At 44.1% G+C, this 26,439-nt stretch overlaps 1 protein-coding gene, 1 long non-coding RNA gene and 1 pseudogene across 8 annotated transcripts in view; 1 reads left to right on the top strand and 2 right to left on the bottom strand.

Moving 5' to 3' along the window:
• Positions 1-1,274: 1,274 nt before the first annotated feature.
• Positions 1,275-26,435, bottom strand: LOC129649297 (uncharacterized). 3 transcript variants are annotated; one of them, XR_008713074.1, is made up of 3 exons: positions 26,362-26,435; positions 26,065-26,126; positions 1,275-2,127 (listed from the first exon to the last, which is right to left on the bottom strand). It is a non-coding gene; the product is annotated as an uncharacterized LOC129649297 (long non-coding RNA). The 3 variants fall into 3 exon arrangements; XR_008713075.1 differs by lacking the exons at positions 26,065-26,126; positions 26,362-26,435 and adding an exon at positions 2,895-3,215; XR_008713073.1 differs by lacking the exons at positions 26,065-26,126; positions 26,362-26,435 and adding an exon at positions 2,559-2,888.
• The window catches only part of NDEL1 (nudE neurodevelopment protein 1 like 1), a 58,663-nt gene continuing 34,213 nt past the window's right edge, over positions 1,990-26,439 (top strand). Inside the window, exons 1-2 of one of the 5 annotated variants that reach the window (XM_055576570.1) lie at positions 1,990-2,137; positions 10,491-10,557. The gene's annotated coding sequence lies outside the window, so the exon portion shown is untranslated. Of the gene's footprint in view, positions 2,138-8,839; positions 8,855-8,965; positions 9,103-10,490; positions 10,558-19,857; positions 19,953-26,439 lie in introns of those variants that run through there. The other 4 variants (XM_055576572.1, XM_055576571.1, XM_055576574.1 and 1 more) reach the window with 4 other exon arrangements.
• On the bottom strand, positions 8,398-8,927 carry LOC129649296 (ubiquitin-conjugating enzyme E2 B-like; annotated as a pseudogene).

Here is a 26,439-nt window from a genome sequence, read left to right as displayed (position 1 = left end):
CCCCGCCCCCGGCCCTCAGCCCCCTCTGTCTAACCTACACTGAAGCAGCCACAGAACATCTTCATGGGTGTTCCTCCTCATCCCTTCCCTCCCTCTAAAGACTTCCGTGGCTCCCCACTGCCCTCGGTACACTGCCCACCCTCCTCAGTCCGCACATGAGGCCCACACTGCCTTTCTCACACGTTTTCTGGACAGTCCCCTTGCCCTGGGCCATCTCAAGCCACACAGCACAGCCGCAGGGCTGGCTTCTAGTTCAGATCCCTTGAGGCCTTGGGCTTCTGGGGCTCTGTGATTTTTTTCCTGCCTTTTTTTTGTCTGGCTGCAATGCCTTTCTTCCTCATCACTTCCCCACTGGCATCTTTATCTTTTAAGACCTTGAAGGAGGAGTTCCTAACTCATCTCTGTTGACTGTAGCACAGGGTCTTGTGTCTGGCAATAGTGTTTAATAAGTGAGTGTTTGTGAAATGAATAAATCCAACTTCTCAAGCCTAGCTTATATGCATGAGGTTGTGTGTGTGTGTGTGTGTGTGCACGCCTGCACACGAGTGTGTGTTTAGGCAATCAAGTCATTTACCTTCTATTTTTTTTAATAGTTTTATATATTTATTGGCTGCACAGGGTCTTCCTTGCTGCCTGGGCTTTTCTCTGGTTGCACAGAGTGGGGGCTGCTCTAGTTGCCGTGCTCGGGCTTCTTGTTGCTGTGGCTTCTCTTGTTGCAGAGCACAGGCTCTAGAGCACAGGTTCAATAGTTGTGGTGCACAGGCTTGGGCTTAGTAGCTCCATGACATGTGGGATCTTCCTGCACCAGGTATCGAACCAGTATCTCCTGCATTGGCAGGCAGGCAGATTCTTTATCACAGAGCCACCAGGGAAGCCCCTACCTTCTATTCTAATGGCTTTTGGAATCTACACCAAAATTCTCCCCACCCCCTCAAGTCATAATAGATTGAGAACTTCCGGTCTGGCTGGAGATGGGAGGATGAGCTCACCACTGGGTTAGAGCCTTACTTAGGCACTGTACACCAATGTTGTCTTTGAAAAAGCCTGATCTCTGGCAGATTCTCCAGGAGGTGAGTCTGGGAAGGGGAGGGAAGATGGGCTAGGAAAGAAGGAGGGACACGTGATGGAATCTGAGGCTTTTAAAGAAGAAATCCCCCAGGGAAAACTTAATCTAATGGTTTGTCTTGGTAATTTTTGCCACGTCAAAGTACTGCATGTACAACTGTTGATTTTTCTTAAAAGAAGAACAAAAATAACAACAAATAGGAGCCATATTTTAAACATAAATATTTACTCTCACCTCATTCTGAGCATCCATACTGTGAAATCACAGGTCTGATGTTCTAATCATATTTTTAATAAACAGCAATATGAATACATACTAAGTAAAAAAAAAGATTCACTTGGGTACCACCGGAAGTGGTGGCGTGCATAGGCCTCTGAACACGCTGATCTGAGATGTGCACGGACCTTTGCACACCCTGATCTGAAACGTATGAATGGGGATGACGACCCTGGGAGCTACAGAGGCTCAGGATGGTCTCAGAGCTGAAAGAGTCCACTTCAGGACTCTTGAAGGCTGAGCCCAAGGCTGGTTTCAGTGCTTGACAGCCCACTGGCCGGGAAGCCACAGAGTGGGATCAACCAAAAGAATCCTGCGCAAAGGAGAAAACTAGCTTGGACTTGAGGATGAAACTGGCAAGGACCGACGGTGACTCGAGGGTGCTACGGGCTGCGGGAGGAGGCCGAAGGGAGCAGGGGTGGGGCACCGGGAGAGCAGGAAGGCTGAGTCACGTCCCAATCACGTACGAGGCGGCGTGGATTGCGTCCTGCAGCTAACTCACCTGGGCTGCGTGTGCCCCCGCCCCATTCCCTGCACCGTCGTAAAGCGCCAACCGCAGGGGCAGAGATGCTCTGGGACAGGTTGGGGAAGGGAAGCTCAAGAGCGGGGAAGCTCGGAGATTTGTTCGCCGGGCGGTTCGTGGAAGGGAAACTTCGCACTTCCTGGGGGTGGTGGCAGCTGCAGGAGAAAGACTGTTTGAAATCAGCTCTTTGTTGGAGGATTTTCTCAGCCTTCACTCTTCATCCGAAGCTGAATGCCTCCCAGACAGCTGAGAGTCCTCAGTGCTTGAGACAGGTAAGGCCAGGGTCGGGGAGGAAAAAAATCAGGAATCAGGAGAGGAAGAAAACAATTTTTTTAAAAAATAAAAATAGCGATTAGTGTTGAAAAAAAGTGGAAATTTCATAAAAGCACACATGAAAACATCAGCTTTGTGCCACCTCTACAGATAAATATAAATATTCTGATGTATATTTTTTCAGCTCCTATATATATTTAATATATATGTAGCTATGCTAAAAATAATTATATATTATGTATAATTATAGCATGTAATGATTTTAGAATAAGTGGAATCACACTGAACAAACACTTTTAGGACCTGATTTTTTCAGCATCTGAAAACTATTTTCTTTTACACCCTTATTTTTAATGGATTGTTGTTGTTCAGTTGCTGAGTTGTATCCGACTCTTTTGGACCCCATGGATTGCAGCATACCAGGTTTCCCTGTCCTTCACCATCTCTTGCAGTTTGCTCAAACTCATGTCCATTGAGTCGATGATATAGTCATTTAACTAATGTATCTATTGATTGATATTTAAGTTTCCAGTTTTCCCCTATTATAAAATTTTCTGTAATAAGTGGCTTTTTTTTTAATTGCAAAATCTTGGTTTTATTTCCTTTGTCAAACCTAAAAATAAACAGCCAGTTATATTGCTAGCAAAAAAAAAGTTTTTGTTTTCTTTTTTCCAGAATAGTAGAGAAATTGCAATTTGGGGCAAGAAAGCTATAGCAAAAGTCATAGGCAAGTCCAACAAAGGAGAGGAATGTTACTTTGTAGAGCAAAAGGAGGCAGTTGGGATGAGTTAATTTGAAGAAAGTCCATTGGGGGAAAAGGAGAGTCAGGCTGGTGGGCACTTCCCATTGGCTGGGCTGGTTGCTGGCCGAGGAAAATTCTTCCTATTGGGGTCTGTAATTGATGTGGAGTGGTAGCATGTGAGTTTTCCCTTCTGGCCACCCAACTTCATTTAATTAAATTAATTAATTTAATAGCTTTTGGCTATACCACAGGGCATGTAGGATCTTGGTTCCTTGATCAGGGATCCAACCCATGCCCCTTGTAGTGGAAGTGGGGAGTCTAAACCACTGGACCATCAGGGAAGTCCCTCAGCTTAATTTTAAATGAGGTTTCCTGGGAATTCCCTGGCAGTCCAAAGATTAGGACCTGAGTTTTTGCTGCGGAGGCCTTGCAGGCCAGCCAAAAAAAAAAAAAAGAGGTTTCCTTTCTTCTGTTTCACACTTTAAATAATTATTAGAAATGGAATTGAGGAGTCAAAGTATAATATAATTTCAAAGACGTGGTAAAAATTGTCAAATTCCCTTTCATAAACCGTGCCAATTTAAACTTCCTATAGTAGCATATGAAATTGCCTCTTGTCTCACTCACCTTGCTTGGGTATTATTATAAATTGGTCTTTACCCCCACTCTCCCCAGTACATTCAAGAAAGTAGATGGAGAACTAGAAACAATTTTTTTTTTTTTTAAAACTAAGTGGAAATTCTAGAATCGAAAAATATAATTCCTTAAAAAAACCACAACTCTATAGATGAGTTTAACAACAGGTTACTATTTTTATTGTTGTTGTTGATTATTTTTTGGCCACACTGTGTGGCTTGTGGGATCTTAGTTCCCTGACCAGGGATTGAATCTGTGTCACGGCAGTGAAAGCGCTGAATCCCAACCACTGGACTGCCAGGGAATTCCCAGGTTAGATATAACAGAAGACAGGATTAGTAAACTGAAAGCTAAGTGGGCAGAAAATACTCAGTCTGAAGGATGGGACTGCATTGGGGGGGAAAGATGGAAAATACAGAAAAGAGCGTAAAAGAATATGGAATGTGATGTAAAGGTCTAAATACATTTAATTTGACTCATTTAAGGAGAGTGACTTGTTCAGAAGCAATAGATGAAGAGTTGTGGATCACAAATTTTACAATATTAGTGAAAGACATTAAACCACAGATTCAAGAAACTCTACAAATCTCCAGCAAAATAAATACCACCCTCCCCCAAAAAAATTGCTACCTGACCACACTGTAGTAAAACTTCTGAAAACCAAAGTCAAAGATAATTTTGAAAAATTGTCTGAGAAGAAAAGACACATTACCTTCAGAGAAGCAAAATAATAACTTCTCATTTTCAAGATAAATGATGCAATCCAAGAGAGGATGCATGTCAAGAATACATGTTATAATCTTTTAAGGACTGAAAGAAAATAGCTGCCAATCTAGAATTTTATTCAGAGAAAAATATTCTTAAAAAATGTAGGTGGAGGGACTTCCCTGGTGGCCCAGTGGTTAAGACTGTGCACTTCCATGCAGGGGGCAGGGTTTGATCCCTGTTCAAAGGAACTAAGATCCTACATGCAGGGTGGTTTGGCCAAAAAAAACCCAAAAAATGAAGGTGGAATGAAGAAGTTTACAACTGAAAATAGAATTCACTGCTGAAAGAGCTTCACTAAAAGTCCCTAAATAAACAAATGATACTACTAAATAATGTTCTTTTTTATTTTTAATTTTTATTGGAGGTAGAGGACGTTCTTTAGACAGAATGAAAATGATACCCGTGGAAGCAAAATCATACAGGAATGAATGAATGACAGGAGGTAAATGAGTGGGGAAAATACATGAGTATTGATTGCATAAAATAAAAATAATATCTTTAGAGTTTAAAAGTTCATAAAAATTAAAATACTTGATGAAAACAGAAAGCAGGAGGAGGATAAATGGAGTTAAATTGTAATATTCTTGCATTATTCTGGGGGTGGGATTGCTTGATAACCATTAAAATGATAATGTACTAAAATAATAAAAGTATAATTAGGATAATGGAAAAAGCAATAATTTTTAAAATCTAATTCAAAAGAAGGTAAGAAAGGTTTAAAATAGGGACATTTCTTTAAAATGTCTTTGACTAATGGTATTTCTTCTGTTATGAGCTTACCTATATCTTTTGCATAATACTCTGTTTAGATATTTTCCTTCTGTGATTGACTTTAGATGGATATAAACATAGGTAAATAGAAATATGTCCATGTGAATTCTTTCTTATACAGGTCAGTTTTAAATCTTTATGCCTTGTTTATAACTCTAAGGTCTCGGTTTCTCCACTTGCTTTGATGTTATTGAAAACAGAAATGGTCAAGTCTTAGGCTTTGCACCCCTGATGAGCTGAACTGAATTGAGGTCAAGGGACTAAGCAAACATGAAGTGCTGTATTGCTGTCATTTAGACAGCAAGGAGGAGAAGGCAGTGGCACCCCACTCCAGTACTTTTGCCTAGAAAATCCCATGGACGGAGGAGCCTGGTAGGCTGCAGTCCATGGGGTCGCTAGAGTCTGATACGACTGAGCGACTTCACTTTCACTTTTCACTTTCATGCATTGGAGAAGGAAATGGCAACCCACTCCAGCGTTCTTGCCTGGAGAATCCCGGGTACGGGGGAGCCTGGTGGGCTGCCGTCTCTGGGGTCGCACAGAGTCGGACACGACTGAAGCGACTTAGCAGCAGCAGCAGCAGCAGCAGACAGCAAGGAGTTATCTGAATCAGTGACAAGAATAACGAATGGTGAGTGTTGAAGGGTAAAGAAGGGAGAGAAATAAACTGCTGGGAAAAACTACAGAAGTCCCAAAGAGAAGGTTTAGCCCCTGCAGACAAGTAGCCGCCGCTCTGGGATGGGATGCCTGGAGCCCAAACTTGTGATGCATAGCTTAGCATGACCAGAAGGTGGCGCTCTAAAGCCATCCGATTGCTCTCTGAACTTCCAAAGTTGAGATTTTGCTTGAGGACCTAGAAAGCGGAAACTGAGGCGAGGAGGGCCCCAGAGCCCTAAATTTTTGTCTCTGTTCTTTCTCTAGAGGCAAACCCCCCAAGATCTAGAGCCCTGCCGGGTTCTTTGTCTATGCTTACTTTGCTTGTGGGTCCGTGTCTTGTGCTACCCATTCAATTCAATTTGGACCAAGGCTCAAATCTTGATGAGCAAACCAATCACCTGGTTCTCTTGTGAAAATGCAAATTCTAATTCAGTGGGACTGGGGTGGGGCCTGAGGCTCTGCATTTCCAGTTAGCCCTCTGGTGATGACTCAGGCTCAGTAGTTCCAAAACTTTGAACAGGCTAACTACAAAACTCCCTTCTCTGTGAGACATGGAGGTGGGAGAGTTTATAGCTTCCTGGAATAAAATCCTACTGAAATGCCTTCAAGTTAAAGTTGGGCCAGTTGTGTGACCTCTTTGGGGCTCAGTTTCCTCATCTGTAAAATGGGAATAGCAACAGCCTTTACTTGGAGAGTTATTTGAGGGTTAAAGCAGGATATTATATGTAAATCACTTAGCACACAGTAATTCTCTGCAGTGGACACACCGATTCCACTGCAGAGGGTGTAGGTTCGATCCCTGTTGGGGGAGGTAAGATTCCATGAGCCGTGCATTGCTTCCAAAACAAAACACACTGAGCACAGAGCCTGGCACCCAGTAAGCCTCAACAAGGCCTGGGGTATACTAAGAGAAATGTGGAGGTGGGCAGACTTGGTGGGGTGGTAAGTTGGAGGGAACAAGAGGTGAGGGGCAAGGACTTCCCTGCTAGTCCAGTGGTTAAGAATCCTTGCAATGCTAGGGAACAGGGTTTGATCCTTGGTTAAGGAATTATCACTTCATGGCAAATAGATGGGAAAACAGTGGAAACAGTGACAGATTTCATTTTCTTGGGCTCCAAAATCACTGCAGATGGTGACTGCAGCTACTAAATTAAAAGACGTTTGCTCCTTGGAAGAAAAGCTATGACAAATCTAGACAGCATATTAAAAAGCAGACATTACTTTGCCAACAAAGGTCCGTCTAGTCGATGCTATGGTTTTTCCAGTAGTCATGTATGGATGTGAGAGTTGGAACATAAAGAAGGCTGAATGCTGAAGAAATGATGCTTTTGAACTGTGGTGTTGGAGAAGACTCTTGAGAGTCCCTTGGACAGCAAGGAGATCCAACCAATACATCCTAAAGGAAATCAATCCTGAATATTCATTGCAAGGACTGATGCCGAAGCTGAAGCCTCAGTACTTCGGCCACCTGATGTGAAGAGCTGACTCACTGGAAAAGACCGGGATGCTGGGAAAGATTAAAGGCAGGAGGAGAAGGGGACGACAGAGGACAAGATGGCTGGATGGCATCAGTGACTCAATGGACATGAGTTTGAGCAAGGTCTGGGAGATGGTGAAGGACAAGGAAGCCTGGCATGCTGCAGTTCATGGGGTCGCAAAGAGTTGGACATGACTAAGTGACTGAACAACAACAGGGAACTAAGATCCCACATGCCATGGAGCAACTAAGCCTGTGAGCCACAACTGAGAATCCTTGCACCACAATGAAAGATCCCATGTGCTGCAACTAAGACCCGATTCAACAACAACAACAAAAAAGTTAAAAAAAAAAAGAGGTGAGGGGCGATCCTTACGATGTCATCTCAGCTATCAAGATATCTGTCACCTGAAAAAAAGGGGACCAGGGAGCTGAGGACAGAAAGCCAGGAGGAGGGCTGGTCTCCCAATCAGGTGGCAAACCTTAGGCTGCTTTTGAGGGAGATTTATGTATTTTGCAAGCTACCCAGGCTTTCTTCTAGAGATGAGGGCAGGAAGCAGGATTTCCAGGCAGCTCGAGCTACAGCATTCAGCATCTTCCCCCACTTCACATCTTTAGTGCCTTTAGGGATTGTGAGAGGAGCTAAGAGGAGCCAAGGATCACCCAGGTCCTGCCTTCCTGCAAGGCTTTGCCACAGCCTGCAAAACTGTTGCTATGGTGACCTCAACCCAGGTGCAGGAGTTTACCAGAATGCTTTAAATAGGTTGGTGTTACCATAGCATCTTTTTTTTTTGCACTGAAGATACATATTTTAACAGCTTTACATGTAATATTCATATATAAAAAAAACTTCAAGTGCTTTCAATTTAAAAAAATCTTAAAAATTCCAAAATAAGGCATTTAATATTTGAAAAAAGTACAGATGTACAAAATGTTATTCTGTCATGAAAGCTCCACACCAACATTATACGCTTGGGAAAAAAATACAAATAGAATATATTACAAATTTATGTAAGCAATAACTTAGTTCATACCATGCAACAAAAAGTACATTCATCAAGATACACAAGCTTTTGTGTGTTCTAAATTGAAGGGCTTTTTTCCCCCCTGCAGAATCCTTAAAACTGGTGGCACCTGAAATATGTTAGCCTTTCTACTGAGAGGTAAATTACAATGATGAAAAAGATTAACAGACCATTTGTGTATTATGAATCATTCCAGCCTTATTCAACAATGGCCAAAACTCCTTTCTCATATTCTCATTTGTTTTCCTGATAAAGCTGTGCTGCCTGATTATTGGCTGGACTATTTGGATTTAGTTCATCCAGCAGAGACTAAATTGGTGTTAAGATAGAAGGTCGGACTCCACCAATTCTGAAGGATATCTAAACACCTAACAGTTGGCTTTTTTTTTTGGATATTCTTCAGAAAATTCTATTACTAGTTTAAAAGTACCATCTTCAAAGAGTGTCCCTTCTGGTCCAAATACAACTGCATTGCACTGCAAGATGTTTTCAGATGGTGCGCTACTGACACCCACAGGTGAGTCCGCTTACCATCAAGTGAAATCCTGCATAAGCCTCCTGTAGGCTGGAGACACGAGAAGGCAATGGCAACCCACTCCAGTACTCTTGGCTCTGAAAATCCCATGGGCGGAGGAGCCTGGTAGGCTGCAGTCCATGGGGTCGTGAAGAGTCAGACACCACTGAGCAACTTCCCTTTCACTTTTCACTTTCATGCATTGGAGAAGGAAATGGTAACCCACTCCAGTGTTCTTGCCTGGAGAATCCCAGGGATGGGGAAGCCTGGTGGGCTGCCGTCTATGGGGTCGCACAGAGTCCGATACGACTGAAGTGACTTAACAGCAGCAGCAGCCCCAGGCTGGAGACAACATGCTCCTGAGCTGCCCTGAGGTCAGTCTGAAACCTTCATAGCATCTTAAAAGCCCATGAACATTTATGGACTAACTTCCAGTGCTCTGGTAGATGCTCCTGGGGAAACAGAGACAAATCCACGCAGCCCTTACCCTCCCTGGGTAACCTTGGAGAGATAAACAGCCCCATGGGAAGGAATTATCGGTGAAGGGCCTCAGTCGTAGTTCTTAACCGTGGTGCTTCTCCTATACTGTGGGACTTAGTGACATATTTGACCTGCAGCCACTGTGGAGGCAAGAAGTGACTCCAGACTAGGGTGGCCTGACCTGCCAAAGACTTAAGGAGTGAGTCAGATTTGGAGAGGCAGAAAGGAGGGGGGATGCCACAAACCACTGAAGGGAATGATTGGATGTATGTGAAGCCAATTACACATGTTATCTCATTTAAGTCCAAACACCACCATGAGGTCAGTACTGGTGTTACCTCCATTTCATTTTGCAAAGACGAGACACAGAGACACACAGCAACTCATTCAAGGTCTTGCCACCAAAAGTGGTAGGTGGAGGCTACCACTATCTGACTTCCCATTCTCTGAAGTGCCACATGTGTGCTTTGCCAGGTTCTGGGCATCTCCTGTGTGCTCAGTTGCACAGTCGTGTCCGACTCTTTTGCAATCCCGTGGACTGTAACCCACCATGCTCCTCTGTTCATGGAATTTTCCAGGCAAGAATACATGGGTTGTCATACCCTCCTCCAAGGGATCGTCCCAACTGAGGGATTGAACCTGAGCCTCCTGTGTCTTCTGCATTGCAGGTGGATTCTTTACGCAGTGAGCCACTGGGGAAGCCCTACCCTTTATTTATTATTTTTGGCTGCACTAGGTCTTTGTTGCTGCACATGGTCTTTCTCTAGCTGTGAGCAGGGGCTACTCTCTTGTGGTCCACGCGCTTCTCTTTGCAGTAGCTTCTCTCGTGATGGAGCAGGGGCTCTAGGGCACTAGTGTTTCAGCTCAGTAGTTGTGGAGCATGGGCTTAGTTGCCCTGGGGTATATGGGATCTTGGTTCGCGGACCAGGGATCGAACCTAGGTTGGCAGGTGGATTCTTACCACTGAATCAACAGGGATCCTGCATCTCCTACCCTTAATGTGGGAAAGCTCTCTTTTTCGCCTTTCCCCTCTAATACAGGGCTGGAGACAGACAAAGGGGAAGCTTGAAGTTCTGGCTAAAGAGTTAGGGCTTGAGTTTCTTTTTCTACTTCCTCAATGCTGAAGTCTTGCTCAATAGCAGCTGAGCAGTGGGGCTGCAAGGTTGCCTCACTTCTAGAAGGCCGGCCGCAGCCTTCCTGGCCCAAACCCACTTCCGGTCTTCGTGCCTCTTTTGTCACAAGGTGATTCTCACACTTCCTGTTGATTTCCACTTTGTTTCAGCTGCTTCAGCTCCAGCCACTTTGCGCTGCTGTTTATCTGATCTGCGGGGCCTGGGACACAGGACCAGGTATGTTGGGATGGTGGGGGCTGGGGGGTCAGCTTGGATAAGATCAGGGCCAGAGTGGGGGGCTCCTGGTGGACCCTTTCTGTTCATTGTGGGGGACTGTCAGAGGCTGGGGTCAGTTTGTGAAGTTGGTTATGTCCCTGTGAAGGATGGTACCAGGGGTGGCTTCCTGAAACCACATCATTTGACCTCTACTGCCCCTAAAATCTCATCACCTTGATTTGGCTGTGTGTTACCTGAGCTGCCCAGGTAACATTTTTCTAGGCTGTAGAGAGAGCTTCTTGAGTTCTGACAGGCTTCTCTGGGATTGACTTTGACACAGCTGGTGTGATGCTTGAAAGTTTGCTGAGCTGACCAAGCTGGGGCTTGTGATTAAGTCCTGGCTCCTTGTCTTACTGATGGGCAATTAACACTGTCCTCTGAACCTTTCTGGTCTACACAGTTCAAAAATGTCTCTGTTTTGTGGGATGTTGGTGATGCTTAAGCAGGACGATGACTGTGAAAGTGCTTTGTAAACTGTAAGATGGCATTCTCAGGGTGTGAGGTTACTTTCATTTTCTAAATGGAACTAGATACCTTTTTTTCCTGATAGTGGTAATTGGTGAAAATCTAAACAGAGAAAGGGAAAATTTTTACATAATTCCAGTCCCAGAGATTATTAGTGACACTGGTATATAAATTTCTACTTAAAAAATTGAAAAATTTTTTTATTTTGGTAAAATATACTGATTCAATGGACACGAACATGGGCAAACTCTGGGAGATGGTAAGGGACAGGGAAGTCTGGTGTGCTACAGTCCATGGGGTCACAAAGAGTTGGACACAACTGAGTGACTGAACAATAACAACAAAATATACATAAAATAAAAATTACTGTTTTTAAGCATACAGTTTAGTGGCATTAAGTACATTCATGTTGACATGCACCCATCACCAAAATCCATCTCCAGATTTTTCTTCTTCTTCTCCAAGTGAAACTTTGTACCCATTAAACAGTATCTCTCTAGTCTTCCCCACCCCCAGTCTCTGGCAACTACCACTCTCCTCTCTCTTGAATGGAACCATACAGTATTTGTCCTTTGATGGCTGGCTTATTTCACATAGAGTAATGTCTTCAAGGTTCATGCATGTTGTAGCAGGTGTCAGAATTTCCTTCCTTTTTTAAGGCTGAAAAATATTGCATTGTCTATAGACACATTTTGTTTATATCATCTGCTGATGGACAGGATTGCATCCACCTTTTGGATATTGTAAATAATGCTGCTGTGAATACGAGTGTACATATGTCTACTTGAGTCCTTGCTTTTAATTTTTTTTCGTATATACTCACAAATGGATTTGCTGGATCATATGGTAATTCTGTGTTTGCTTTTTTGAGGAACTTTCAGAATGTTTTCCATAGTGGCTGTACCATTTTGGAGTCCTACCAGCAATGCACAAGGGTTCCAATTTCTCTACATGCTTACCAACACTTATTTTCTGGTGGTGGTGGTTTTCTTCCTCCCAGTGGGTGTGGTATCTCATTGTAGTTTTGATTTGTGTTTCCCTGATGATTAGTGACGTAGAGCTCCTTTATATGTACTTGTTAGCCATCTGTATACTTCTTTGGAGAAATATCTGTTCAAGTTCTTGGCCCATTTTTAAATCGAGTTGTTTGGTATTTTTGTTATTGAGTTGTAGTAGTGGTAGTTGTAGTAGTTCTTTATATATTCTGGAAATTAACTTCTAAAACAATATTTCTTGTGTCAAACTGTATTTACTATTCTCTAACCATTGTACCAAAAAGATCTTCAAGACCCAGATAATCACGATGGTGTGATCACTGACCTAGAGCCAGACATCCTGGAATGTTAAGTCAAATGGGCCTTAGAAAGCATCACTATGAACAAAGCTAGTGGAGGTGATGGAATTGAGTTGAGCTATTCCAAATCCTGAAAGATGATGCTGTGAAAGTGCTGCACTCAATATGCCAGCAAATTTGGAAAACTCAGCAGTGGCCACAGGACTGGAAAAGGTCAGCTTTCATTCCAATCCCAAAGAAAGGCAATGCCAAAGAATGCTCAAACTACCGCACAATTGCACTCATCTCACACACTAGTAAAGTAATGCTCAAAATTCTCCAAGCCAGGCTTCAGCAATACGTGAGCCGTGAATTTCCTGATGTTCAAGCTGGTTTTAGAAAAGGCAGAGGAACCAGAGATCAAATTGCCAACATCCGCTGGATCATGGAAAAAGCAAGAGAGTTCCAGAAAAACATCTATTTCTCCTTTAGTGACTATGCCAAAGCCTTTGACTGTGTGGATCACAATAAACTGTGGAAAATTCTGAAAGAGATGGGAATACCAGACCACCTGACCTGCCTCTTGAGAAATCTGTATGCAGGTCAGGAAGCAACAGTTAGAACTGGACATGGAACAACAGACTGGTTCCAAATAGGAAAAGGAGTACGTCAAGGCTGTATATTGTCACCCTGCTTATTTAACTTATATGCAGAGTACATCATGAGAAATGCTGGACTGGAAGAAGCACAAGCTGGAATCAAGATTGCCGGGAGAAATATCAATAACTTCAGATATGGAGATGACACCACCCTTATGGCAGAAAGTGAAGAGGAACTCAAAAGCCTCTTGATGAAAGTGAAAGTGGAGACCGAAAAAGTTGGCTTAAAGCTCAACATTCAGAAAACAAAGATCATGGCATCCAGTCCCATCACTTCATGGGAAATAGATGGGGAAACAGTGGAAACAGTGTCAGACTTTATTTTTTTGGCCTCCAAAATCACTGCAGATGGTGACTGCAGCCATGAAATTAAAAGACGCTTACTCCTTGGAAGGAAAGTTATGACCAACCTAGATAGCATATTCAAAAGCAGAGACATTACTTTGCCAACAAAGGTTCGTCTAGTCAAGGCTATGGTTTTTCCTGTGGTCATGTATGGATGTGAGAGTTGGACTGTGAAGAAGGCTGAGTGCCGAAGGATTGATGCTTTTGAACTGTGGTGTTGGAGAAGACTCTTGAGAGTCCCTTGGACTGCAAGGTGATCCAACCAGTCCATTCTGAAGGAGATCAGCCCTGGGATTTCTTTGGGAGGAATGATGCTGAAGCTGAAACTCCAGTACTTTGGCCACCTCATGCGAAGAGTTGACTCACTGGAAAAGACTCTGATGCTGGGAGGGATTGGGGGCAGGAGGAGAAGGGGACGACAGAGCATGAGATGGCTGGATGGCATCACTGACTCGATGGATGTGAGTCTGAGTGAACTCCGGGAGTTGGTGATGGACAGGGAGGCCTGGCGTGCTGCGATTCATGGGGTCACAAAGAGTCGGACACAACTGAGCGACTGAACTGAACCATTTTTAAACTTATTTTTTATTGGCTGTGCTGGGTCTTTGCTGCCTGTGAGCTTTTCTCTAGTTTTGGGAAGTGAGGGCTACTCTTCTTTGTGGTGCTTGGGATTCTCATTGCAGTGGCTTCTCTTGTTGCAGAGCACGGGCTGTAGGGCACGTGGGCTTCAGTAGTTGTGGTGTGTGGATTCAATAGTTAGTGGTTACCCGGCTTTAGAGCATACGCTCAATATTTGTTGTGTGCAGACTGAGTTGCTCTGTAGCATGTGAGATCTTTCTGGATCAGGGATTCAACCTGAGTCTCCTATACTGGCAGGCAGATTCTTTACCACTGAGCCACCAGAGAAGCCCTCTTTTTTTCACTTAGTATCACTTGAGTATCATCTCATGTTAATTTATAAAATCTTCCTTGTCCTTCCTAACAGCTGTGTAGTATTCCAGTGCTTGGATTATACTATGATTTATTAAATGAGTCTCCTGGGTGTTTAGGTTGTTTCCAGTTTATTGGCATAATGATAAAACAATGCTGCAGTAAACATCATTGAACATGTCTTTGCATATTACTTCTATAATTTCCTTAGGATAAATCCTTAACAAGTTGAGTGGTGGGTAAAAGGTTATACATATATTCACAGTTTTAATTCATTTGTCCAGATTTCCTCTAATAAATGTCATACCATTTGTTTTAAATTTCATATCCACTTTTATTAAAGCAATTACAAAGATTACATTGAAGAATAGCAATTCCTTGCCTCTTCTCCCCTCTTCCAAGTTCTCCCTACTACACACAACATTTCCAATTATTTTAGTTGTTTCTATTTCCAAATAAAGTGCCTGTATGACTAGTTTTTTCTGTTTTAGTTATCATCTATTGACTTTGTATTATGAAAGGTAAGAACACAGCACTCTTACCTGATCCACATTATTGCCCACCCGTCTTCCTGATGTGGTTAATCACATATTTGGTGAAATTAACATTCATATAATATCCTTATTTCTCTAAAGATATTTATTAAAGTTCTTTCTCTTTCCAGAGTATTTCTGCTCCCAGTATTGTATTCATTACTCCTAAATTTCTTTTGTGTTATTTGCTATTTCACGTTGGAGAGTGTTTGGTGGTTCCTAGTTGAATGTTTATTTTTATGACCAGGGAACTTGAAGCTGGTTGGAGGCTGTGTGTGTGTGTGTCTTGGGAGTTGGAGGCTTGTTGACTGTTGGAGGCTGTGTGTGTGTGTGTGTGTGTGTGTGTGTGTGTGTGTGTGTCGGGAGTTGGGGGTTTGTTGACTGTTGGACCTGTGTGTATGTGTATGGGGGGAGTTGGGAGCTTGTTGACTGTTGGACCAGGGAACTCAAAGCTGATTGGAGGCCATGTGTGTGTGTGTGTGTGTGTGTGTGTGTATGGCTGGAGTTGGGGGCTTGTTGACTGTTGGACCTCTCTGAGTGATCAAGTGGACAGGCCAGGTCATGTGGTTCTGTTGAGGAAAATTCTTTGATCTCCTGCCTGGAGGGCAGGCTGCCGCCAACATTCTTGGAGGGTCGGTAGGGGAAGGAAGCTGCGTTCTCATCATTTGATACACAGCCTTTGAAGAATCCTCCCTCCCTCTCTCCACTTCCTTTTGTAGTGTAGTGACAGCCTTGCCCTCTGCTATGCCCAGGGTCCCAGGTCTGGAGCTTCTCTGGTTTAATTTCGCCAGAGAAGGCTCCTCCTGCTGGGCCGGTGCTTTGGCTGGTCAACTGCCTGGGCTGTGCGGTCCAAGTGCTTTTGTAAACACACTGGTGCTTTCAACAGCCCTTCCTGTTTTCGGTCTTACCCCACTCTGCCTTCTGACGTAGCTGGTACCTCCAGTTCCTGGGCCTCTCTGCGGTTCACAGGCAGACCCCCACTTGCTTCCAGTTGGCATTCAGTTTCCAGCCTTCTCTGATACAGTCTGTCAGCTGCCACTCACCAGTCTGCTCTCCCTCTTTAAAGATACTGTTGACATCTTGCCCTCTGTGGTCTCCTCTCCTGTACTCCGTCTTGGTGGGTTTCTGCCTTTTAAAATTTCCGTCCTGCCTTTTTTTGTGGCATTTCAAGAGGAAGAGGAGATATTTAGATTCAATCCATCGTGGTAACTGCTATGGTTTATCGCATTTTTCACTCAGATCAGTGTTGTCTGAGAGTGTTGGCTTCCTCACACTGTATCACCCCTGGATATTATCATTTATTTATTTACTTGGCTGCACCTCACGACTTCAGGATCTTAGTTCCTCAATCAGGGACTGAACCCATGCCTCCTGCAGTAGAAGCATGTAGTCCTAAACACTGGACCACCAGGGAATTCCCCTATCATTTGTTTTAAGCTCTGCTAATCTGCTAAGCAAATAAACAGTATCGCCTTTGTCATTTTAATTTACATTTTAAAAGTTATTAATGAAACGATTGAGAGTCTTCTCACATGTTTACTGACCATTTGTATTTCTTCAGTGAAATACTTATTTGTGTTAACTGGTCATCTTTCTACTGGAGTAGGATAACTGTTAAATTGCTAGCATATGGCCAGCTCAGGAAAGAGGTTTGTGGTTGATTCCTTACTTTTCTGTACGTGCAATCTCAGAATACAGGCTTCAGAAAACAACAGTTCTTAATGACAATGTCAGCAATTTGAATTTTTTTCTCCTTTGGATTATGAAAGTAATCTGTGTTCACTGTAGAACATTTGGAAGATACAGATAAACACAAAAAAGAAAATATAAATCACCTAGAGATAGCTACTGGGGCTTCCCAGGTGGTGCCAGTGGTCAAGAGCCCGCCTGCCAATGCAGGAGACGTAAGAGAAACAAGTTTGATCTCTGGGTCAGGAAGATCCACTGAAGGAGAGCATGGCAACCCACTCCAGTATTCTTGCCTGGAGCATCCCATGGACAGAGGAGCCTGGCAGGCTACAGTTCACGAGGTCACAAAGAGTTGGATGTGACTGAAGCAACTTAGCACACATGCATGCACGCACACACAGAGACAGCTACTAAACACATCTCTTTTCTTCCCGCCTATAGATATATACTTATAAAAATGCAGAGTCATTTTATTTTGTATTTATGCTGTCGACTTACTAATCATAATTTGTTCTCATATTGTTATACAATGTTCTATGACAGTCATGGCTAGCCAGTCTTCCACCGTGTACAATCATTGAGTTTACTCAGTTCCCTTTGGACATTTAGGGTCTTACTGGGTTAAAATTTACATTAACATGTTCCTCTTTTGATCACGACCCCACCTAACCTTGTTTTCCACTGACTATCTGCTTAGCAATCTCTTTTTTTGTGGGGAAAGGATGAAGGTAAACTTTAATCTTTTTCTGGTTAAATTATGACTCATTCCAAATTAATGAATACAGACTCATGGAGATTTTCTAGCACTTTTTTTTCTGTAGGTCAGAGGGACAGATGGTGAAGGATCACCCTAGGATTCTCATTAGATTCCTCCACAGCTTTCAATTAGACAGAAAATGATGAGTGACAAAAGCACCAGGGAGGAGAGATGTATGCAATGATGAGAAAAAAGAAACCGATCAGGCAGGCCTCTGAAAAAAAAAATCATCCAAGAAATAACAGCTTACAAGAGAGAATCTGAAAAACAAACAAGCATGAGAGTTGGGGAGCCAAATTCTGTCCCTGAGTCTGCCACTAGCTGCGTGCCTTTGGGCAGGTTGCTCAACCTCTCTGGTTTCCTCATTGGCATTCCTCATCTCAGGTTGATTTCTACGTTCTCTTGTATCTTTTTAAGTACAGACTTTGTCGCGCTAGCTGTGTGACCCTGGACAACTTGCTCAGCCTCTCTGGGATGTGGTGTTCTCATCTGTAAAGTGGGAACACTTATAGCTACTTCATAGCGTTGCTGTGAATGGATATGTGTAACCCACTCATCACAGGGCCTGTCCCAGATGAAGTATCTAATAAATGAAAGCTATTTTTATTGCATGTCAATCATTATGTAAGAGGAGGGCCATTATATCATCCCACACCCTGTGGATGGAAAGGACTCTGTCTTCTTAAAAGCCATTTCCAAGTCCAATCAGCAGCTGGGACACAAGCCAAGGGGCACAGTACAAAGTCACCACCAGCACAGACCTCCCTTTGTAGCGTATCCTTCCCCAAGACCTGGATGCTGTCCAGATGTAGGTCAAGTAAACACCCTCTGCTCAGCACTGATAAGTAGGATGCATGAATGTTGGTCCACAGGGGAGGCAATAGGAAACCCCACTTTCCAAATATAAAATATCTGTGAGTGTAGCAGAAGGGGAACTGAGCCCCAAATGATATGAATCACCGAGGGAGGGATGCTATTAAGAAAAAGCTGACATCCTTTCAAGCTGTGATTAATGACCACGGAGACAGGAGGAAGAAGTCGTGGGTGTAGCCTTGCTCTTTGCTGCTGGTGACTTCTTGGACAAATTACCCTCTTCTGTAAAATCAGGAGGCTGGATTTTTGTTCCCCAAAGGATAGTCTGTGTACTGGTGGCACACACAGTGATGTTATGCGGTGCACAGATAAACATTTGACATCTTGATAGTCGTGTATTTATGAAATAGTAGGGAAAATATGACTAGCCATCAACTCTAGGATTTCATAGATATTATTTTTATAAAGTTCATTATTTATTTTGTATTGGGGTGAAAGTGAAAGTCCTTGACTCTTTGCGACCCCATAGATTATACAGTCCATACAGTCCATGGAATTCTCCAGGCCAGAATACTGGAGTGGGAAGCTGTTCCCTTCTCCAAGGGATCTTCCCAACCCAGGGATCAAACCCAGGTCTCCCACACTGCAGGCGGATTCTTTACCAGCTGAGCCACCAGGGAAGCCCTAAGTTCGTTTTTTAGAAAGTGGTCTGAATCAAAGAAAAATTCAAAGATGATATGCAGAAATGGCAAATATTGTGAAGGTGGTAACGTTGGAGCATGAGATGTAGTAGGCAGCATAAAAGCCCCCCAAAGATGTCTATGTCCTAATCCTCAGAACCTGTGAGTATGTTACCTCTTTTTTTTTTTTTTTTTGAGTATGTTACCTTTTATGGCAAAAGCACTTTGTGGTAGTGATTCAGTTAAGGATTTAGAAATGAGATGATTCTGTCAAGAAAAGTTCTCCAGGGACCTTCACTGGTGAGCCAGCGTTAGGAATCCTCCTTGCAATGCAGGGGATGGGGGTTCAACCTCTGGTGGAGGAGCTAAAATCCCACATGCCATGCGGCAATTAAACCCACACCATGCCTAGAGAGTCTGTGAGCCGCAGTGGAAAGACCCAGCATGACACCACAAAGATCTGGGTGCCGCAACGAAGACCTAACACAGCCAGATAAATAAACAAAAGGTCTCTGATCTCCTGCCTAGAGGGTACAGGCTGGCATTCTGGGAGACCATCAGGGAAGGAAGCTGGGGTCTCATCATTTGACATTCAGCCTTTGAAGAATCCCATTCCTCTCTCTTGCTTCCTTTTATATTGGACTAACTTAGCCTGGCTCGAGCATGCCCAGTGGGGCTTCCCAGGTGGCTCAGTGGTAAAGAAACTGCCTGCCAGTGCAGGAGATGCAGCAGACACAGATGTCATCCCTGGATCGGGAAGATCCCCTGGAGAAGGGAATGGCTGCCCACCCCAGTATTCTTGCCCGGAGTATCCCATGGACAGAGGAGCCTGGCAGGCTACAGTGTATGGGTTGCAAAGAGTCAGACATGACTGAGCTACTGAGCATAGTATGCCCAGTGTCCCAGGTCTGGAGCATCTCTGGTTTAGTTTTCCCAGAGAATGAACTTCCTCCTCTTCTCCCGCTGGGCTGGATTATCTGGATGGGCCCAATGTAATCAGAAAGGTTCTTATAAGAGGGAGGTGGAAGGAGTCTGTGATAACAGAAACAGCTGCTGGGGTGATGCGGCCATAAGCTAAGGAATGCTGTGGCTTCTAGAAGCTGGAAATGGCAAGGAACTGATTCTTCCTGGAGCCTCCAGAAGGGACCAGGCCTGCCAACACCTTGATGTTAGCCCCGAAAGTCTCACTTTGGACCTCTGACCTCCAGGACTGTAAGAGAATCAATGTGGGTTGTTTTAAGCACTAAGCTTGTGGTAATTTGTTACAGCAGCTTCAGGAAACGAATACAGCAGACATTAGATGCACTGGAAGGCGATTTATTCTGCAGGTTCAGCGATTCCCTGGGTGCAGCAAAGGGATGTTGGCAGGAAGGAGAATGTCCTTGGTCAGTGGCCCCCATCCATCTAGGACTGGGCTGACCCTGCCATCACATTGGGCAAACTGGCCAAGGAGAGGGAGGGTCTGAGCGCCCCCAGGAGGGTGCTTGGCACCTGGAAGACAGGGTGGGTTCTGACTCACGGGAACTATCAACATTGTCATCTGGTCCAACCATCACATTTTACAGAAGAAATTGAGGCTCAGAGAAGGGAAGCAGAGTCACCTGTGATGGGGCTGATTTGGCAGAGAAGAACAAACACCTGAATTCCTGAGGTGCTGGGAGGGAGGAGTTGCAGGTGGGGCGGGGCTGGCGTCTCACACCAGGGTGGGGAGCCTGAGAAGGGGTGGGGCCTGCACCTTTGGCTGGGGGTGGAGGGTGGATCTTGCCACCCTTTGATCACCTCCTCTGTGTCTGGGGCCTCTTTCACACTGCTTCCTCTAGCATCTTTTTATCAGGGTTTTAATAATCATCTGTCAACATAAGACTTTGGAAAGTTGTTGAAACAGCAAGATGCTTGAAGAAAGGGTTTCCTTGCTCCCCGCTTATCCTGCCCTCAGCACTTTCACGTCTCCTTTTCTGCCTGGCCTGCACCCCTCCAGAGGGATGCTCATTTGCTTTTCATAGAAGAGACACTTCTACTGTAATTAATAGCAAACCTGGGATGTTTTATTTCTGCATTTAAGCATTTATGGATCAAAATTGGCCTCTGTGGTCAGGACTCTCCTGAGTAAAGCCTTTTCTTCTAATTTTGAAGGGAAAATATTTTTTCATGTAAAGGCCCCCAAGCCCCCTTGTTGTAATCTTCAAAGAGGAGGGATTTCCCTGGAGGTCCAGAGGTTAAGCCTGTACCTTCCAATGCAGGGCATGCAGGTTTGATCCCTGGCTGGGGAGTGAAGATCCCACATGCCTTGAGGCCCAAGGCCAAAAAAAAAAGTAAAACAGAAGCAATATTGTAACACATTCAACAAAGACTTTAAAGATGGTCCATATAAAAAAAGAGATCTTTAAAAAAAACAAGACAAACCCCCAAAGTGGACATCAAGGCCTGTGTTGTTTTTATACAGAAATAGATGAAAACTAATGTGAAATTTCCTCTGAGATCCCATGGGCTGTCATTTTACCATAATAGGTTGTAATGATAAATGGTCAAGGTATCATTCCCCTATCATTAGACAATGGTCACCAGGCAAGTTATCCCTGGAGAAGCAATCCTTACATTCCAGATTAGTTACGGTTGACATCCCAGGTGGTTCTACCAAAATCCCAAATATCATTATGCTGTCAGTTAAAGGATGTGCAGCAGATACAGCATCGAAAAGATTGTAGGGGGGTTCCCTGGTGGCACAGTGGGTAAGAATCTACCTGTCAATGCAGGGGACACAGGTTCGATCCCTAATCCAGGAAGATTCCACATGCTGGGGAGCAACTAAGCCCATGTGCCACAACTACTGAGCCTGTGTTCTAGAGCCTGTGAGCTCTAGGGCCTGTGCTCTGCAGTAAGAGAAGCCATAGCAGTGAGAAGCCCCTGCACCACAATGAAGAGTAGCCCCTGCTCACCGCAACCGGAGAAAAGCCCATGTGCAGCAATGAAGACCCAGCGCAGGCAAAAAGAAAAAAAAAGTTTCCTTAAAAAAAAAAATAAATTGTAGGGTGGAAGCTTTACACCTGTGGAATCAGCACATACGTACAGGAGAGAATAACATCAGATTGGGCTAACTAGGGAGTCAGAGCGGAAAGACTTTTTTTTTTTGGCTGCACCACATGGCTTGTGGGATCTTAGTTCTCTGACCAGGGATTAAACTTGTGCCCACAGCAGAGGAAGAGTGGAGTCTTAACCACTGGACCACCAGGGAATTCCTAATTGCTCATTTTTTATTAGAGGAGTTTTTAAAGTTGAGAGTTCTAAATGATAAAAGTGCTCTGATGAAAGAAAAAAAAGAGAAAGCAGAAGAGAGCAATGAAAATAACTTATTCACTGCAAGTTTTTTATTCTTCAACAAATGCTAAGAGCCTACCACATGCCAGGTGCTGTCTTAAATGCCATCCTAAATATAAAATATTGAAAAGCTCTGACTCCTTTTTTCTTCCTCAGTACTTATCACTGCCTGACGTGCTAATGTTTTTTAATTTTTGGTTTCCATTCTTTCTCTTCCCTAAGCTTGTTTTGTTGCCTGCTGTATCTCTGGGGCCTAGAACAGTGTCAGGCACTCAATTATATTCATTTAATGGTTGAATTAATGATCTTTTATTCCTGGTAACTTTGACTCATTGGTTTACTGGTCATGGGAATTTGGGTGAATTGCCTGATGACAATCAGCTCAGGTTGCTGGTAAGAAACACTCCATTTTTCTTCCTAGCCCTGTCATTCCATTAGAATGGTTGGGAGTAGGCAAAACTGGTGCCACCTTGTCTGTGCAAAGGTGTATGAGCAGATACTGCTTTTGTCTGGGGACAGTCACACTGTTTATGTAGGTGTGATGTTAACAGCCCTTGGCGTTGCCAGGTGTTAACCCAATTAGCAATTAACAGTGTTGTGCCAGGCTGTTCCATGGAGGCAGCTGTCACTCTGGGGTGTGGGTAGGGACCATGAAGGGGTTGGGGTGGGGGACGGGGCTGACAGTGAAGACCGGCACTCAGGGGAGTGTAGGCTCTGAAGCCAGGAAGCCCTGGAGGCTACAGACAGTTCTGGAACGGGAGGAGTCTGCTATTCAGGTAGGCTTCTGGGGAAGAAATGGGGCAGCCCCAAGAAATTCACGGGGCACAGCAGGATCTCAGGTTCCACTAACAGGGGAAAGAGACTCTGGTGACATCAGTTCGTGCCCCTGGATGAGGACAAGGGTAGCTTTCCTTCCAGCTACCAGTAACGGGGGCAGCACCCTGGCAGGAAGGGCTTTTGCAGGCTCAGCCTAAATTGTCCTCATTTTTCACACCTGCAAGAGCCCTTTTCAAGGCCCTCAGAGGGGGGACTCTACCTCCCCACTGCCCTGCTCTGGCTAGGGCAGAAGCAGGCTGCATTTTCAGACATACCACGCAAAGGAAGGAATGGCAAGGAGGTTTGGAACCTAAACCCCTCATAGCAAATTCTCAGCATACCCATGTCCTGCCTTTCTGTTGACTTAACAGCCAAATTCTGATAGAAGCACTGATTGGGAGTTTGAGTTGCTTTGGATAATTGGTGAGCTCCGTTTGCTCAAGATGCTACCAAAGATGCAATAAAAGCAACAAATGGAATTTTCTTTTCCCTTTGGCACAGGGATACCCTAGGCTGAGCTGTTGATGGCTGGCTGGGTCAAGGGTTAGGGACCCACCAGAAGTGGGAATTTTAAAAAGTTATTTAAGAAAATATTTATTTATTTGGCTGCATCAGGTCTTTTGTGGCATTCAAACTCAGTTGTGACATGTGGGATCTAGTTCCCTGATCAGGGATCAAACCCAGGCCCCCTGCATTGGGAACAGAGAGTCTTATCCACTGGATGACCAGGGAGGTCCCTAAAAAAATATTTTATTGAAGTATAGTTGATTTACAATGTTGTATTAATTTTTGCAGTACAGAAAAGTGATTCAGTTTATATATATATATATAAAATACATACATTCTGTTTCATAGTCTTTATGAAACCATTATGGCTTACCACAGGATATTGAGTATAGTTTTCTGTGTTATACAATAGGACCTTGTTTTTATCTGTTCTGTGTATATATGCAGTTTGCATCTGCTAATCCTGAACTCCTGCCTCCACCTTTCGTCCCCCTTGGCAACCACATCTATTCTGTACATCTGTGAGTTTGTTTCTGTTTTGCAGATAAATTCATTTGTGTCATATTTCAGATTCCAGATATAAATGATATGATATGTCTCTTTCTTACTTCATTTAGTATGATAATCTCTAGGTCCATCCATGTTGCTGCAAATGGCATTATTTCATTCTTTTTTATGCCTGAGTAATATTCCATTGTATGTGTGCCTGCATAGATCTATACATAGATCTCTCTCTCTATATCCAGATTATATCTAGATATCTCTCTCTACATATCTAGATATATATACCATCCCTCCTTTATCCATTCATCTATTGATAGACATTTAGGTTGTTTCCATGTCTTGACTATTGTGAACAGTGCTGTTAGGAACATAGGAGTGCATAGAAGTAGGCATTTAAAAAAATTATTTTTCGGGTTTTCATTGCTACACATGGGCTTTCTCTAGCTGCAGCTAGCAGGGCCTGCTTTCTAGTCGCAGTGCATGGTCTTCTTATTGCCTTGGCTTCTTCTGTGAGGCACGGCCTCTAGGGCATGAGGGCTTCAGAAGCTGCCCTGCAGCATGTAGTGCAGGGATCAGAACTGTGCCTCCTGCATTGGCAGGTGGATTCTTAACCACTGGATCACCAGGGAAGCCCTGAAGTGGGCATTTTTGAATCAAACATGGACTGGTTATTCCTTATCTTGGAAGGGTAAATTTACCATTTGGGTCCAGGTTGGGTGGGAGGAGCAGTGGCCTCGGAAGATGATGCCAACACTTTCTGCAGGGCCTGGCCTGCCATTAGGTGACTCAGTGTGTTTCCCAGGACTTCAGCCAGGGACCAGAGTTGCAGCCTTTATTTTTTCCTCTTGGGGTGGGACTTGTCTGTCTTGGCACCAGATCTGCAGGAAGGCCTCCCTGCTTACTCACCTCTGGGGCTCTGCTTTCCTGGCTGGGGCTGTGCTCTGGAGGATGAGATCATAGGCTTCTGTGATGTCCCAGGTCACTGGGCGTGGACTGAGACCTGTTTGGGTTTAAACCTCAGCTCCCCTTGGCCTCAGTTTTCCAACATATAAAATGGATGTAATAATTTCAGTCTCACAAGCTGCTTGTGAGGAGATGTATGTAAAGCTTTCAGCACAGTTCTCTAGCCCAATAAATGGTAGTTATTAATAGCCCTCTTTTTTTTTTTGGTTGTGCCACATGGCATGTGGGATCTTAGTTCTCCGAGCAGGGACTGAACCCGTGCCCCTCCAGTGGAAGGGCAGGGTCTTACCGACTGAACCGCCAGGAAGTCCCAATAACCCCCCTTCTTTAGTGGAAGTACAGTAGTGGTTAACAGTCTGGTTTCTAGAGTTAGACAATCCAGACTAGGTGGGTTTGAACCTTAAGTCCTCTTTTTATCTAGCTGAGTGACCTTGGGCAATTTCATCTTGCTGAGTCTCGATTTCCACTTGGTAAACTGGGAGTAATAACGGTACCTATATCATGGGGTCATTGTTAAGAATTAAATTATGCAAGCCAAGCATTTAGCACAATTGCCAGTACATACAAACGGTAGAACAAAAGCGAACTAGTCTTATTATCATGAGCTTTTCAGAATCTAGTTCAAGGTGTCAGCTTTCCCACAACCCCATTAATTATTTCTTTGATTTTCACTGACTTGGATACCTCTTATAATCTATCTTGCGCTGTTCCTGTTTATGTCCATGCCCTCAAAAATATAACTGAACCTCTCAGGCTCACCTTGTTCTCACCTTGAAATGTCTTACACATCACTGTGTCCAAAAACCTCATATACCCAATCCCAAGAGCGCTGACATCACAGAGAAGTATGTTTACGTTACACAGCAAAAAGTTCCAAAAATTGTCACAGCTCTATTCAAGTTTCCCCTCCCTAAGCAGATACCCATCATTCTCCTTCTGAGGTGCCCACCTTGGGCTCCGCTATACATATTCCTCCTGGGGGGAATATGTATAAATGAAATGGACTCCATTAGTTGGAGGTCTTAAGGGAATGCACACACACACACACTTACATAAATATAGGCTTAGGTATATAAAATATACAAGTGGAAATATGTGTATTTCTTTGGTGCCCTCAACGAGTTCAATCAACAAATATTTGAACGCCCACATTGTGCCTGGCACCAAGTTATCTTCTGGGAGACATAAGGAGTGAGGTCCCGATTCTCATGGAACTTACGTTTTACTGGAGGAAGACAAGAAGTAGTATAAAATTTCGGCTAATTTCAGCTAGCGGGATTGCTGTAAAAACAACACAGGTCTTTGTCAGAGTGATGGGGCCTAGGATACGCCTGGTATTCTACTGCGTGGTGGAGGTGACTCGGAGGTAAAACCTTATTATATATGGGAACACTGAAACAGTCACTTGCGGGACTCGGTTAGTGGCTGAAGATGGGGAGGCAGGTTGTCACCCACGGTGATGCCACTTTCCCAAAGTCAGAGCCTTTCCGGGATACCGCGAAGGTCGCAAACTCACCTGCGCAGACGGCCGCCGCCTGCTTAACGTCAGCCCGTCGGGCCTGGCCCGGCCCCCTGTGACGCCATTCTCTCGACA

This window comes from Bubalus kerabau, chromosome 4 (genome assembly GCF_029407905.1).
Source record: "Bubalus kerabau isolate K-KA32 ecotype Philippines breed swamp buffalo chromosome 4, PCC_UOA_SB_1v2, whole genome shotgun sequence".
Classification (NCBI taxonomy): Eukaryota; Metazoa; Chordata; class Mammalia; order Artiodactyla; family Bovidae; genus Bubalus; species Bubalus kerabau.
Note: the sequence above shows the minus strand (reverse complement) of the source record. Positions and strands in the feature narration are given on the sequence as shown.